The sequence below is a fragment of the Bos javanicus genome, chromosome 2 (assembly GCF_032452875.1).
Source record: "Bos javanicus breed banteng chromosome 2, ARS-OSU_banteng_1.0, whole genome shotgun sequence".
In the NCBI taxonomy this organism is placed as follows: domain Eukaryota; kingdom Metazoa; phylum Chordata; class Mammalia; order Artiodactyla; family Bovidae; genus Bos; species Bos javanicus.
In genome coordinates, this window is record NC_083869.1 from 9,221,186 (window position 1) to 9,237,282 (window position 16,097).

Below are 16,097 nucleotides of genomic sequence, written 5' to 3' on the forward strand. Positions count from 1 at the left end.
TTTCTCCCCAAGTCTTTGGACTAGAGCTTTTATTTCACTAATCCTGTACTAACATGTATGATTGAAATTCCTTGTTATGAGAACAGTATAGAAAATATAGAAGAGTGTTTGCATAAAATGTGAATTTTAAGGGATTTAGAAAATATCAGTTAATTGCATAAGAAATATAAAATAAAATGAAACATTTTAAACTTCTGGCCATGATTTTTTAACTCAAAACTCTTAGATATACATTATTCAGTGATGTTAAAATTTCTTGTGAAGCAACCATATTTCTATGTCAGCACTTGATCACATTCTAGTTACAAGAATATTCACATTAATATCCTCCCTGTGTCCATGTCCACTGAAGGTACAGAAAAGCCAGTCTTAAAGATATCAAGAGGTCCAGTTGCTTGAATGAAACAACAGTCAGTCCAAGAACCAATGTTTGTAAATCCTTTTATCTACTGTCCCTGATGGAACAGCTGAACCATTTGAATAGACTGCATCTTTCTTCACTCTGAATCTCATTATGGATCTTATCACAATGCATCTTTTTAGTAGCTACTGATTCATTAATCTAGTGCCAAGGGATTTTTATTATCAAATCACTTGATTTATGGCTTGCTTAGTTAAATACAAACACTAATTCTCTCTGACTTTATAATTTTCCTCAGACTCTATAGTGTGAGAGACTTTGGATGTAGAAAAACAACAAACTGGAATTCAAAAGATCTGATTTTTTACTTTTCTAGTGTTAAGTGACTTTAAGAATCAGTGAATTTACTGCTCCAACCCAGGTATACAGTGGAGGCTCTATCTGGAGCAGTTCTAAGGCACAAAGCTTAAAGAAATCTGGCAAAGTTAACAAAGCTGCATTTGGCTGGAATTCTCTCAGACAGGAGGTTTGAAAGTGAGGGCAGAAGCTCCTTTTGGTAGCTCAGACAACATTTTCTAATGCCAGTAATATGTAAAACATCATAATTTAAAAAATCAGAATACCTACCTTTGTGTTTGAGATATAAAGCAATAACTTTTTAAAAGAATTTTGTTTATTATATCCTATAGGAGCAAATAATAAAATAACATCACAAAGTAATGTTAAGATAATGATTTGTCATATATTTTGACATTTAAAAATATAATTCATTAGAAGATTTTTTTCCATTTATCTAAAGAATAGTAAATTATTTCTAACACTACATATAAAACATTATAGCCTGAGAAATATTATAAAATAGTCCCCTACAATCCTCTATTTACTGGGATGTGCTTTCAAAAATAATTGCTCACATTTCACAAATGTTTTTGATTATTATATTTCTTTTGTTTTGTTTCCAAATACATGACCTACAATGGCATTAAACTTTTAATGGTAAGTCAATGTTAAAATGAAAAAAGCAATTTTTCTCAAATACAGACTTATTTTCTTTTCCTAGAGGAGGGATTTTCCTGTTTATATTTGCTTTAGTTAAATTCATAATTACTATTACAACATTTTCTTTGGAAAACAATTCTGAAAATACATTTAGATGGACTAAGAGAATATTAAACAATTTCTAGGCTTGATGAAGGACTTGAAATTTCTTATAAATTGTTTATATAAAGCTGTTGAGTTTAAGCAATCACTTGGGGTGAAATCTAGTGGTTTAAAGTTCAATAGTCAGGGAAAGCTAAAACTATCACAAAATAATAACATTGAAGTACTTTTATAGGCCTTACAAATTTTAAAAGATGAGAGTTGCAAAATTCTGAATTATGCAATTATACCATATGAATTTGAAATACCTATTAATTTAGCAGATGAAATTGTTTGATATAAATTTATGTATTTTAATTGGGGGCTAATTACTTTACAATATTGCATTGGTTTTGCCATACATCAACATGAGTCTGCCATGGGTGTACACGTGTTCCCCATACTGAACCCCCCCTCTCACCTCCCTCCCCATCCCATCCCTCTGGGTCATCCCAGTGCATCAGCCCCGAGCATCCTGTATCATGCATTGAACCTGGGCTGGCAATTCGTTTCACATGTGATATTATACATGTTTCAATGCCATTCGCCCAAATCATCCCACCCTCGCCGTCTCCCACAGAGTCCAAAAGATTGTTCTATACATCTGTGTCTCTTTCGCTGTCTTGCATACAGGGTTATCGTTACCATCTTTCTAAATTCCATATATATGCATTAATATACTGTATTGGTGTTTTTCTTTCTGGCTTACTTGACTCTGTATAATAGGTTCCAGTTTCATCCTCCTCATTAGAACTGATTCAAATGTATTCTTTTTAATGGCTGAGTAATACTCCGTTGTGTATATGTACCACTGCTTTCTTATCCATTCATCTGCTGATGGACATCTAGGTTGCTTCCATGTCCTGGCTATTATAAACAGTGCTGCGATGAACATTGAGGTACATGTGTCTCTTTCAATTCTGATTTCCTCGGTGTGTATGCCCAGCAGTGGGATTGTGGGTCATAAGGCAGTTCTACTTCCAGTTTTTTAAGGAATCTCCACACTGTTCTCCATAGTGGCTGTACTAGTTTGCATTCCCACCAACAGTGTAAGAGGGTTCCCTTTTCTCCCCACCTTCTCCAGCATTTATTGCTTATAGACTTTTGGATCGCAGCCATTCTGACTGGCGTGAAATGGTACTTCTTGTGGTTTTGATTTGCATTTCTCTGATAATGAGTGATGTTGAGCATCTTTTCCCAGCTGATGAAATCTAATTAATACAATCTTCAATAATGTTAAATTTTATATTTTTCACAGTTTCTTTACACTGATTAACGTAATTGTTTTGAATGTGAAACCTTTTCAATATACCATAATGTATGACTTTAAATTTTTCATTCATTTAATCAACCATATTTGTTGAGCCTGTGCTAGATACTAGGCACCATGAGTGATAAAACAACAGGACACTTATTTTGCCTTGAAGGAACAGAAAATCAAGTAGTGGAGATCTGATGTTTTCTAAATAACCTTCCTGGGTTGGGAAGATCTCCTGGAGGAGGGAATGGCAGCCCATTCCAGTATTCTTGCCTGGAGAATCCCATGGATAGGGGAGACTGGCAGGCTACAGTCCACGGGGTCGCAGAGTCAGACACGACTGAAGCGACAGAGCATGCACACATGAAAATGGAACTTATACCATTACATGAATCTAGTTAAAATATTATACAAGTTAGAGAAAGAAAAGAGATTCCAAGTCTCCAAATGGGAATCAAAAAAAGCTTTTGTGAAAGTGGTGATATCTAAGATAAATATTGAAAAGACAAAAACAACCGAAGATGAAGATCATTTCAAAGGCCACAAAAGAACAGTATAAACAGGCACAAGAAGAGAAAAGAGAAGGAAATATAAACAGGGAGCATCAAGCAATTCACTTTGGGTTGAGAATGAGATGCACAAAAACGCTCTAGTGTAAGATAATACTAGGAAAGTTGACCAGAATGTGGTTTAGATTATTCAGCATAGCAAAATAACAAAGAAGATAAATTGGCCAAGAGTTCAAGAAAGTGGAAATAATGTGACTGAAATGATTTATGCAACAATACACATTTAAAACACAATAAGGCTGGCCAGGGTATTACTCATTTTTTATTGTCAGACATTATTTTTAGGTAAGGTAATTTCCCAATACTATAGTTCAACAATCTTTGTTGTCCTATAATATTTTTCAAAATTAAGAACATATCAAATTGATGAAGGAATTTATCATTATTTAACGTATTTATTTTCAAAGTTTATTTTATTTTATTTTGGCTACACTACACAGTATATGGGATCTTAGTTTCCCATCCAGGGATCAAACCACCACCCTTGCAATAGAAGAATGGATTCTTAACCACTGGATCACTAGGGAAGTCCCTTAAGTTCAGTTCCGTTCAGTCACTCAGTCATGTCCAACTCTTTGCAACCCCATGGACTGCAGCATGCCAAGCCTCCATCTCCATCACCAACCACTGGAGTTTTCTCAAACTCATATCCATCGAGTCGGTGATGCCATCCAACCATCTCATCCTCTGTTGTCCCCTTCTCCCACTTTCAATCTTTCCCAACATCAGGGTAATTTCAAATGAGTCAGTTCTTTGCATCAGGTGGCCAAAGTATTGGAGTTTCTGCTTCAGGATCAGTCCTTCCAATGAATATTCAGGACTGATTTCCTTTAGGATTGACTGGTTGAATCTCCTTGCACTTCAAGGAACTCTCGAGTCTTCTCCAACACCACAGTTCAAAAGCATCAATTCTTCGGTGCTCAGTTTTCTTTATAGTTCAAATCTCACATTAATACATGACTACTGGAAAAACCATAGCTTTGACAAGATGGACCTTTGTTGGTAAAGTAATATCTCTGCTTTTTAATATGCTGTATAGGTTGGTCATAACTTTTCTTCAAAGGACTGTCTTTTAATTTCATGGTTGCAGTCACCATCTGCAGTGATTTTGGAGCCCCTAAAATAAACTGTCACTGTTTCAACTGGTTCCTCATCTATTTAACATGAAGTGATGGGAACAGATGCCATGATCTTAGTTTTCTGAATGTTGAGTTTTGAGACAACTTTTTCACTCTCTTTCACTTTCTTCAAGAGGCTCTCTAGTTCTTCTTTGGTTTCTGCCATAAGGGTGGTGTCATATGCATATATGAAGTTATGATATTTCTCCCAGCAATCTTGATTCCAGCTTGTGCTTCATCCAGTCCAGCGTTTCTCAAGATGTACTCTGCATATATGTTAAATAAGCATGGTGACAATATATAGTATAGCCTTGACGTACTCCTTTCCCTATTTGGAACCAGTCTGCTGTTTCATGTCCAGTTCTAACAATTGCTTCTTGACCTGCATACAGATTTCTCAAGAGGCAGGACAGGTGGCCTGGTATTCCCATCTCTTTCAGAATTTTCCAATTTGTTGTGATCCACAGTCAAAGGTTTTGGCATAGTTCATAAAGTAGAAGTAGGTGTTTTTCTGAAACTTTCTTGCTTTTTCAATGACCCAAAAGATTTTGGCAATTCGATCTCTGGTTCCTCTGCCTTTGAAGTTCATGGTTCATGTATTGTTGAAGCCTGGCTGTATTGCATTTCAGACTCTTTTGTTGACTATGATGGCTACTCCATTTCTTCTAAGGGATTCCTGCCCAGAGTAGTAGATATAATGGTCATCTGAGTTAAATTCACTCATTCCAATCCATCTTAGTTCACTGATCCCTACACTGTAGACATTCACTCTTGCCATCTCCTGTTTGACCACTTCCAATTTGCCTTAATTTGTGGACCTAACATTTCAGGTTCCTATGCAATATTGCTCTTTACAGCATCAGAGTTTACCTCCATTACCAGTCATATCCACAGCTGGATGTTGCTTTGCTTTGGCTCTGTCTCTTCATTCTTTCTGGAGTTAGTTCTCCCCTGATCTCCAGTAGCATATTGGGCACATACTGACCTGGGGAGTTCATCTTTTAGTGTCCTGTCTTTTTGCCTTTTCATGCTGTTCATGGGATTCTCAAGGCAAGAATACTAAAGTAGTTTGCCATTCCCTTCCCCAGTGGACTATATTTTGTCAGAACTCTCCACCATGACCTGTCCATCTTGGGTGGCCCTTCATGGCATGACTCATAGTTTCATTGAGTTAGACAAGGCTGTGGTCCATGTGATCAGATTGGTTAGTTTCTGTGATTGTGGTTTTCAGTCTGTCTGCTCTCTGATGGAGAAGGATAAGAGGTTTATGGAAGCTTCTTGATGGGAGAGACTGACTGAAGGGGAAATTGGATCTTGCTCTGATGGGCAGGGTCATGCTCAGTAAAAGATATTATTAGCATCAATGCTCCAGCCTGCTTTCTTGTTTCTGTAATGACATGTATTGTGTTTAGGTGATATATTTTATGTCTTTCAGAATTCTTAGGTTGTTAAACTATTGAATTCTACATTTAATCTTCTGCTGCTCTGTATTTGTCCTTTGTAAAATGTTCTGGGGCTCTGGGCAGAAGAGTGACATAAAATTGTAGATATCTCAAATTTGTCTCCTTTCAAGCTTGAATTGACTACTCATCTCATTAATAGATTTAATGAATAATTCTCAAGAAGAACCATTCAATCCTGATATAATCAATGGTTAAAATAGTTCATGATAAAACCTTAGTAGTATAAATTTAATTTAAGACAATAATAAATCTCCAATATTTAAAACTAAATACAAATGATATCTAAAACAGCTAACTTATGAAAAAATAAACCATGATCTATATTTTTCACCAAAAAGGATCAATTTTGCCATTTTATACATTTTGGAAATTTAATGCAATTACTGACATTGCAAAAAATATCAACAATAATGAAACTTGGAAACATAAAATAACTATACAATAAAAAACATTAAAAGCCAATTATACAATGCCTCCTTCATTTGTGAATAATTGCAAAAATATTTTGCAGTTTGATCAAATTAATGTTGAGGAAGGATAACCAATTTTTGTATGAAAATGTCTTCACATTTTAAGACTATAGATGACATGAATAACACAATTAGTATTCTTGATCAACAGATATGTATAGAATACTGTCTAACATCTATATGATACTTTTTGACTCAAACAAACATATAATATAAATTTGGTCAGCATAAGCTATAAAACAACATTCAACAAAATTCAGAGAACTGATTTTACACAGAATTTATTCTCTGCCCTTATCCCTCAGTTAGAATGAAATGACTAAATAATACATAATTTCAAACTCATTAAATAAAAAAAAGTTGAATTCTCCAAAATTAATCTCTCTTGGAAAATAAAAATAGACTCTTTGGCAAGATCAATAAAGAAGAGTACAAAGAAGAGTACAAAATAATTTAGAAATTATACATAATTTGTATAAATTATAAAATGTTTCCTGGGATTCTCCAGACAAGAACACTGGAGTGGGTTGCCATTTCCTTCTCCAATGCATGAAAATGAAAAGTGAAAGTGAAGTCGCTCAGTCATGCCCGACTCTTAGCGACCCCATGGACCGCAGCCTACCAGGCTCCTCCATCCATGGGATTTTCCAGGCAAGAGTACTCGAGTGGGGTGCCATTGCCTTCTCCATATATATGTTTTAATTAATTTATTTTAATTGGAGGCTGACTACTTTACAATATTGTAGTGTTTTTACTATACATTGACATGAATCAGCCACAGGTGTACATGCGTTCCCCATCCTGAACCCCCCTCCCACCTCCCTTCCCATCCCATCCCTCTGGATAATCCCAGTGCACCAGCCCCAAGCATCCTGTATCATGCATTGAACCTGGATTGGCGATCTGTTTCTCATATGATAATATACATGTTTCAATGCTATTCTCTCAAATCATCCTACCCTCGCCTTCTCCACAGAGTCCAAAAGACTGTTCTTTACATTTGTGTCTTTTTTTTTCTGTCTCACATATAGGGTCATTGTTACGATCTTTCTAAATTCCATATATATGTGTTAGCATACTGTATTGCTGTTTTTTGTTCTGACTTACTTCACTCGGTATAATAGGCTCAAGTTTCATCCACCTCATTAGAACTGATTCAAATGCATTCTTTTTAATGGCTGAGTAATATTCCATTGTATATATGTACCATAGCTTTCGTATCCATTTGTCTGCCGATGGACATCTAGGTCACTTCCATGTCCTGGCTATTGTGAAGAATGCTGCAATGAACATCGGGGTACACGTGTCTCTTTCAGTTCTGATTTCCTCAGTGTATATGCCCAGCAGTGGGATTTCTGGGTCATACGCCAGTTCTATTTCCAGGTTTTTAAAGAATATCCACACTTTTCTCCCTAGTGGCTGTACTAGTTTGCATTCCCACCAACAGTGTAAGAGGGTTCCTTTTTCTCCACACCCTCTCCAGCATTTATTGTTTGTAGACTTTTTGATAGCAGCCATTCTGACTGGGGTGAGATGGTATCTCATTATCATTTTGATTTGCATTTCTCTGATAATGAGTGATGTTGAGCATCTTTTCATGTGTTTGTTAGCCATCTGGATGTCTTCTTTGGAGAAATGTCTGTTTAGTTCTTTGGCCCATTTTTTGATTGCATCGTTTATTTTTCTGGAGTTGAGCTGCAGGAGTTGCTTGTATATTTTTGAGATTAATTCTTTGTCAGTTGCTTCATTTGCTATTATTTTCTCTCATTCTGAAGGCTGTCTTTTCACCTTGCTTATAGTTTCCTTCATTGTTTAAAAGCTTTTAATTTTACTTAGGTCCCATTTATTTCTTTTTGCTTTTATTTCCAATATTCTGGGAGGTGGGTCATAGAGGATCCTGCTGTGCTTTACATCAGAGAATGTTTTGCCTATGTTTTCCTCAAGTAGTTTCTGGTCTTACATTTAGATCTTTAATTCTTCTGAGTTTATTTTTGTGTATGGTGTTAGAGAATGTTCTAGTTTCATTCTTTTACAAGTGGTAGACCAGTTTTCCCAGCACCACTTGTTAAAGAGATTGTCTTTTCTCCATTGTATATTCTTGCCTCCTTTGTCAAAGATAAGGTATCCATAGGTTTGTGGATTTATCTCTGGGCTTTCTATTTTGTTCCATTGATCTATATTTGTGTCCTTGTGCCAGAACCATACTGTCTTGATGACTGTAGCTTTATAGGAGATCCGCCTGGGATTTCTTTGGAAGGAATAATGCTAAAGCTGAAACTCCAGTATTTTGGCCACCTCAAGCGAACAGTTGACTCATTGGAAAAGACTCTGATGCTGGGAGGGATTGGGGGCAGGAGGAGAAGGGGACGACAGAGGATGAGATGGCTGGATGGCATCACTGACTCGATGGATGTGAATCTCAGTGAACTCCGGAAGTTGGTGATGGACAGGGAGGCCTGGCGCGCTGATTCATGGGGTCGCAAAAAGTTAGATATGACTGAGCGACTGAACTGAACTGAACTAAGTCAGGCAGGTTGATTCTTCCAGTTCCAGTCTTCTTTCTTAAGATTCTTTTGGCTATTCGTGGTTTTTTGTATTTCCATACAAATTGTGAAATTATTTGTTCTAGTTCTGTGAAAAATACCATTGGTAGCTTGATAGGGATTGATTGAATCTATAGATTCCTTTGGGTAGTATACTCATTTTCACTATATTGATTCTTCCAATCCATGAGCATGGTATATTTTTCCATCTATTTGTGTCATCTTTTTTTTTTTTTAATTTTTTAATTTTTTAAATTTTATTTTATTTTTAAACTTTACAAATTGTATTAGTTTTGCCAAATATAAAAATGAATCCACCACAGGTATACATATGTTCCCCATCCTAAACCCTCCTCCCTCCTCCCTCCCCATACCATCCCTATGGGTAGTCCCAGTGCACTAGCCACAAGCATCCAGTATCATGCATCGAACCTGGACTGGCATCTCGTTTCATACATGATATTTTACATGTTTCAATGCCCTTCTCCTAAATCTTCTCACCCTCTCCCTCTCCCACCGAGTCCATAAGCCTGTTCTATACATCAGTGTCTCTTTTGCTGTCTCGTATACAGGGTTATGGTTACCATCTTTCTAAATTCCATATATATGCATTAGTATACTGTATTGGTGTTTTTCCTTCTGGCTTACTTCACTCTGTATAATAGGCTCCAGTTTCATCCACCTCATTAGAACTGATTCAAATGTATTCTTTTTAATGGCTGAGTAATACTCCATTGTGTATATGTACCACAGCTTTCTTATCCATTCATCTGCTGATGGGCATCTAGGTTGCTTCCATGTCCTGGCTATTATAAACAGTGCTGTGATGAACATTGGGGTACACGTGTCTCTTTCCCTTCTGGTTTCCTTAGTGTGTATTTGTGTCATCTTTGATTTCTTTCAGTAGTGTTTTATAGTTTTCTATATATAGGTCTTTTGTTTCTTTAGGTAGATTTATTCCTAAGTATTTTATTCTTACCATTGCAATGGTGAATGGAATTATTCCCTTAATTTCTCTGTTTTCTCATTTTTAGTGTATAGGAATGCAAGGGATTTCTGTGTATTAATTTTATATCCTGCAACTTTACTGTAATCATTGATTAGCTCTAGTAATTTTCTGGTGGAGTCTTTAGGGTTTTCTATGTAGAGGATCATGTCATCTGCAAACAGTGAGCGTTTTACCTCTTTTCCAATCTGGATTCCTTTTATTTCTTTTTCTGCTCTGATTGCTGTGGCTAAAACTTCCAAAACTATGTTGAATATTAGTGCTGAGAGTGGGCACCCTTGTCTTCTTCCTGACTTTATGGGAAATGCTTTCAATTTTTCACCATTGAGGATAATGTTTGCTGTGGGTTTATCATATATAGCTTTTATTATGTTGAGGTATGTTCCTTCTATTCCTGCTTTCTGGAGGGTTTTTATCATAAGTGGATGTTGAATTTTGTCAAAGGCTTTCTCTGCATCTATTGAGGTAATCATATGGTTTTTATCTTTCAATTTGTTAATATGGTGTGTTACACTGATTAATTTGCAAATATTGAAGAATCCTTGACTCCCTGGGATAAATCCCCCTTAGTTATGATGTTTGATCCTTTTAATATGTTGTTGGATTCTGTTTTCTAGAATTTTGTTAAGGATTTTTGCATCTATGTTCATCAGTGATATTGGCCTGTAGTTTTCTTTTTTTGTGGCATCTTTGTCAGGTTTTGGTATTTGGGAGATGGTGACCATATAGAATGAGTCTGGAAGTTTACCTTCCTCTGCAATTTTCTGGAAGAGTTTGAGTAGGATAGGTGTTAGCTCTTCTCTAAATTTTTGATAGAATTCAGCTGTGAAGCCGGCAGGTCCTGGGCTTTTGTTTGCTGGAAGATTTCTGATTACAGTTTCAATTTCCAGGCTTGTGATGGGTCTGTTAAGATTTTCAATTCCTACCGATTCATTTTTGGAATGTTATACTTTTCTAAGAATTTGTCCATTTCTTCCAAGTTGTCCATTTTATTGGCATATAGTTGCTGATAGTAGTGACTTATGATCCTTTGTATTTCTGTGTTGTCTGTTGTGATTTTTCCAATTTCATTTCTAATTTTGTTGATTTGATTCTTCTCCCTTTTTTTCTTGATGAGTCTAGCTAATTGTTTGTCTATTTTACTTATCTTCTCAAAGAACCAGCTTTTAGTTTTGTTTATTTTTGCAATGGTCACCTTTTGTTGTTGTTGTTGTTGTTGTTTTTTCATTTATTTCTGCCCTAATTTTTATGATTTCTTTCCTTCTACTAACCCTGGGATTCTTCATTTCGTCTTTTTCTAGTTGCTTTAGGTGTAGAGTTAGGTTATTTATTTGATTTTTCTCTTGTTTCTTGAAGTAAGCTGTATTTCTATGAACCTTCCCCTTAGCACAGCTTTTAATGAATCCCACAGGTTTTGGGTGTTGTGTCTTAATTTTCCTTTGTGTCTATACATATTTTGATTTCTCTTTTGATTTCTTTTGTGATTTGTTGGTTATTCAGAAGCGTGTTGTTTAGCCTCCATATATTTGTATTTTTAATAGTTTTTTTCCCCCTGTAGTTGACATCTAATCTCACCACATTGTGAACAGAAAAGATACTCGGAATGATTTCCATTCTTTTGAATTTATGAAGGTTAGATTTATGGCCCAGGATGTGATCTATCCTGGAGAAGGTTCCGAGTGCACTTGAGAAAAAGGTGAATTTCATTGTTTTGGGGTGAAATGTCCTATAGATATCAAGTAGGTTTAACTGGTCCACTGTATCATTTAAAGTTTGTGTTTCCTTGTTAATTTTCTGTTTAGTTGATCTATCCATAGGTGTGAGTGGGGGTATTAAAGTCTCCCACTATTATTCTGTTACAGTTAATTTCCCCTTTGATACTTGTTAGCATTTGCCTTACATACTGCGGTGCTCCTATGTTGGGTGCATATATATTTATAATTGCTATGTTTTCTCCTTGGATTGATTCTTTGATCATTATGTAGTGTCCTTTTTAGTCTCTTTTCACAGATTTGTTTCAAAGTCTATTTTATCTGATATGAGTATTGCTACTCCTGCTTTCTTTTGGTTTCCATTTGCATGAAATATCTTTTTCCAGCCCTTCACTTTCAGTCTGTATGCATCCCTTGTTTTGAGGTGGGTTTCTTGTAGACAGCACATATAGGGATCTTGTTTTTGTATCCATTCAGCCAGTCTCTGTCTTTTGGTTGAGGCATTCAACCCATTTACATTTAAGATAATTATTGATAAGTATGATCCCATTGCCATTTACTTTGTTGTTTTGGGTTCGAGTTTATACACCTTTTCCATGACTTAAATTGAGGAAAGTAGGGAAAACCACTAGACCACTCAGGTATGACCTAAATCAAATCCCTTATGATTATACAGTGGAAGTGAGAAATAGATTTAAGCGACTAGATCTGATAGATAGAGTGCCTGACGAACTATGGAATGAGGTTCATGACATTGTACAGAAGACAGGGATCAAGACCATTCCCATTGAAAAGAAATGCAAAAAAGCAAAATGGCTGTCTGGGGGAGGCCTTACAAATAGCTGTGAAAATAAGAGAAGCAAAAAGCAAAGGAGAAAAGGAAAGATATAAGCATCTGAATGCAGAGTTCCAAAGAATAGCAAGAAGAGATAAGAAAGACTTCTTCAGCGATCAATGCAAAGAAATAGAGGAAAACAACAGAATGGGAAAGACTAGGGATCTCTTCAAGAAAATCAGAGATACCAAAGGAACATTTCATGCAAAGATGGGCTCGATAAAGGACAGAAATGGTATGGACCTAACAGAAGCTGAAGATATTAAGAAGAGATGGCAAGAATACACAGAAGAATTGTACAAAAAAGATCTTCATGACCCAGATAATCACGATGGTGTGATCACTGATTTAGAGCCAGACATCCTGGAATGTGAAGTCAAGTGGGCCTTAGAAAGCATCACTATGAACAAAGCTAGTGGAGGTGATAGAATTCCAGTTGAGCTATTTCAAATCCTGAAAGATGATGCCGTGAAAGTGCTGCACTCAATATGCTAGCACATTTGGAAAACTCAGCAGTGGCCACAGGACTGGAAAAGGTCAGCTTTCGTTCCAATCCCTAAGAAAGGCAATGCCAAAGAATGCTCAAACTACCGCACAATTGCACTCATCTCACACACTAGTAGAGTAATGCTCAAAATTCTCCAAGCCAGGCTTCAGCAATATGTGAACTGTGAACTTCCTGATGTTCAAGCTGGTTTTAGAAAAGGCAGAGGAACCAGTGATCAAATTGCCAAAATCTGCTGGATCATCGAAAAAGCAAGAGAGTTCCAGAAAAGCATCTATTTCTTCTTTACTAACTATGCCAAAGCCTTTGACTGTGTGGATCACAATCAACTGTGGAAAATTCTGAAAGAGATGGGAATACCAGACCACCTGATCTGCCTCTTGAGAAATTTGTATGCAGGTCAGGAAGCAACAGTTAGAACTGGACATGGAACAACAGACTGGTTCCAAATAGGAAAAGGAGTTCGTCAAGGCTGTATATTGTCACCCTGTTTATTTAACTTATATGCAGAGTACATCATGAGAAATGATGGACTGGAAGAAACACAAGCTGGAATCAAGATTGCCGGGAGAAATATCAATAACCTCAGATATGCAGATGACACCACCCTTATGGCAGAAAGTGAAGAGGAACTCAAAAGCCTCTTGATGAAAGTGAAAGAGGAAAGTGAAAAAGCTGGCTTAAAGCTCAACATTCAGAAAACGAAGATCATGGCATCCGGTCCCATCACTTCCTGGGAAATAGATGGGGAAACAGTGTCAGACTTTATTTTTCTGGGCTCCAAAATCACTGCAGATGGTGACTGCAGCCATGCAATTAAAAGATGCTTACTCCTTGGAAGGGAAGTTATGACCAACCTAGATAGCATATTCAAAAGCAAAGACATTACTTTGCCAACAAAGGTTCGTCTAGTCAAGGCTCTGGTTTTTCCTGTGGTCATGTATGGATATGAGAGTTGGACTGTGAAGAAGGCTGAGCGCTGAAGAATTGATGCTTTTGACTGTGGTGTTGGAGAAGACTCTTGAGAGTCCCTTGGACTGCAAGGAGATCAAACCAGTCCATTCTAAAGGAGATCAGCCCTGGGCTTTCTTTGGAAGGAATGATGCTGAAGTTGAAACTCCAGTTCTTTGGCCACCTCATGCGAAGAGTTGACTCGTTGGAAAAAACACTGATGCTGGGAGGGATTGGGATCAGGAGGAGAAGGGGACGACAGAGGATGAGATGGCTGAATGGCATCACTGACTCGATGGACGTGAGTCTGAGTGAACTCCGGGAGTTGGTGATGGACAGGGAGGCCTGGCATGTTGCGATTCATGGGGGTGGCAAAGAGTCGGACATGACTGAGCGACTGATCTGATCTGATCCATGTTCCCTGCCTAGAGAAGATCCTTTAACATTTGTTGAAGAGCTGGTTTGGTGGTGCTGAATTCTCTCAGCTTTTGCTTGTCTGTAAATTTTTGATTTCTCCTTCATATTTGAATGAGATCCTTGCTGGGTACGGTAATCTGGGTTGTAGGTTTTTCTCTTTCATCACTGTAAGTCTGTCCTGCCATTCCCTTCTGGCCTGAAGAGTTTCTAGTGAAAGATCAGCTGTTATCCTTATGGGAATCCCCTTGTGTGTTATTTGTTGTTTTTCCCTTGTTGCTTTTAATGTTTGATCTTTGTTAATTTGATTAAAATGTGTTTTGGGGTGTTTCACCTTGGGTTTATCCTGTTTGGTGCTCTCTGGGTTTCTTGAACTTGGGTGGCTATTTCCTTCCTCATTTCAGGGAAGTTTTCAACTATTATCTCCTCAAGCATTTTCTCATCACCTTTCTTTTTGTCTTCTTCCTCTGGGACTCCTATGATTCGAATGTTGGGGTGTTTGATATCGTCCCAGAGGTCTCTGAGGTTGTCCTCATTTCTTTTAATTCCTTTTTTTTTTTTTCTCTGCTTCATCTATTCCACCATTATATCTTCCACCTCACTTATCCTATCTTCTGCCTCAGTTATTCTACTGTTAGTTCCTTCCAGAGTGCTTTTGATCTCAGTTATTGCATTATTCTTTAATGATAGAGTCTTCTTTATTTCTTCTAGGTCCTTGTTAAACTTTTCTTGCATCTTCTCAATCCTTGTCTCCAAATTATTTCTCTGTAACTCCATTTTGTTTTGAAAATTTTGGGTCATTTTTACTATCATAATTCTAAACTATTTTTCAGGTAGACTCCCTATCTCCTCCTCTTTAGTTTGGTTTGGTTGGCTTTTATCATGTTCCTTTACTGCTGAGTATTTCTCTGCCTTTTCATCTTGTTTAGATTGTTGTGTTTGGGGTGGCCTTTCTGTATGCTAGAAGTTTGTGGTTCCTCTTTGTTGTGGAGGGTCCTCCCTGTGGGTGGGGTTGGATGAGTGGCTTGTCAAGGTTTCCTGGTTAGGGAACCTTGCATCAGTGTTTTGGTGGGTGGTGCTGGATCTCTTCTCTTGGAGTGCAATGAAGTATCTAGTAGTGAGTTTTGAGGTTGTTATGGGTTTGGTGTGACTTTTTGCTGCCTGTATTTTAATGCTTAGGGTTATGTTCATGAGTTGCTGGAGAATTAGCTTGGTATGTCTTGCTCTGAAACTTGTTGGCTCTTGTGTGGAGCTTGGTTTCTGTGTAGATATGGAGGCTTTTGGATGAGCTCTTGTCAATTAATGTTTCCTGGAGTCAGGAGTTTTCTGGTGTTCTCAAGTTTTGGATTTAAGCCTCATGCCTCTGGTTTTCAGTCTTATTATTACAGTAGCCTCAAGACTTCTCCATCCATACCACACCAATGATAAAACATGTAGATTAATGGAGAAAAGATTCTCCACAGTGAGGGACAACCAGAGAGGTTCACAGAGTTACATGGAGAAGAGAAGAGGGAGGAAGGAGACAGAGGTGACTAGGAGGAGAAGAGGGGAATCAAAAGGAGAGAGACAGATTTAGCCAGTAATCAGTTCCCTAAGTGTTCTCCACAGCCTGGAATACCCAGAGATTCACAGAGTCAGGTAGAGAAGAGAAGGGGGAAGGAGGAGATAGAGGTGACCTGGGGGAGAAAAAGGAGAGTCCAAAGGGGAAGAGGGAAGTCCAGCCAGTAATCACACTCCTAAGTAAAAATGGGT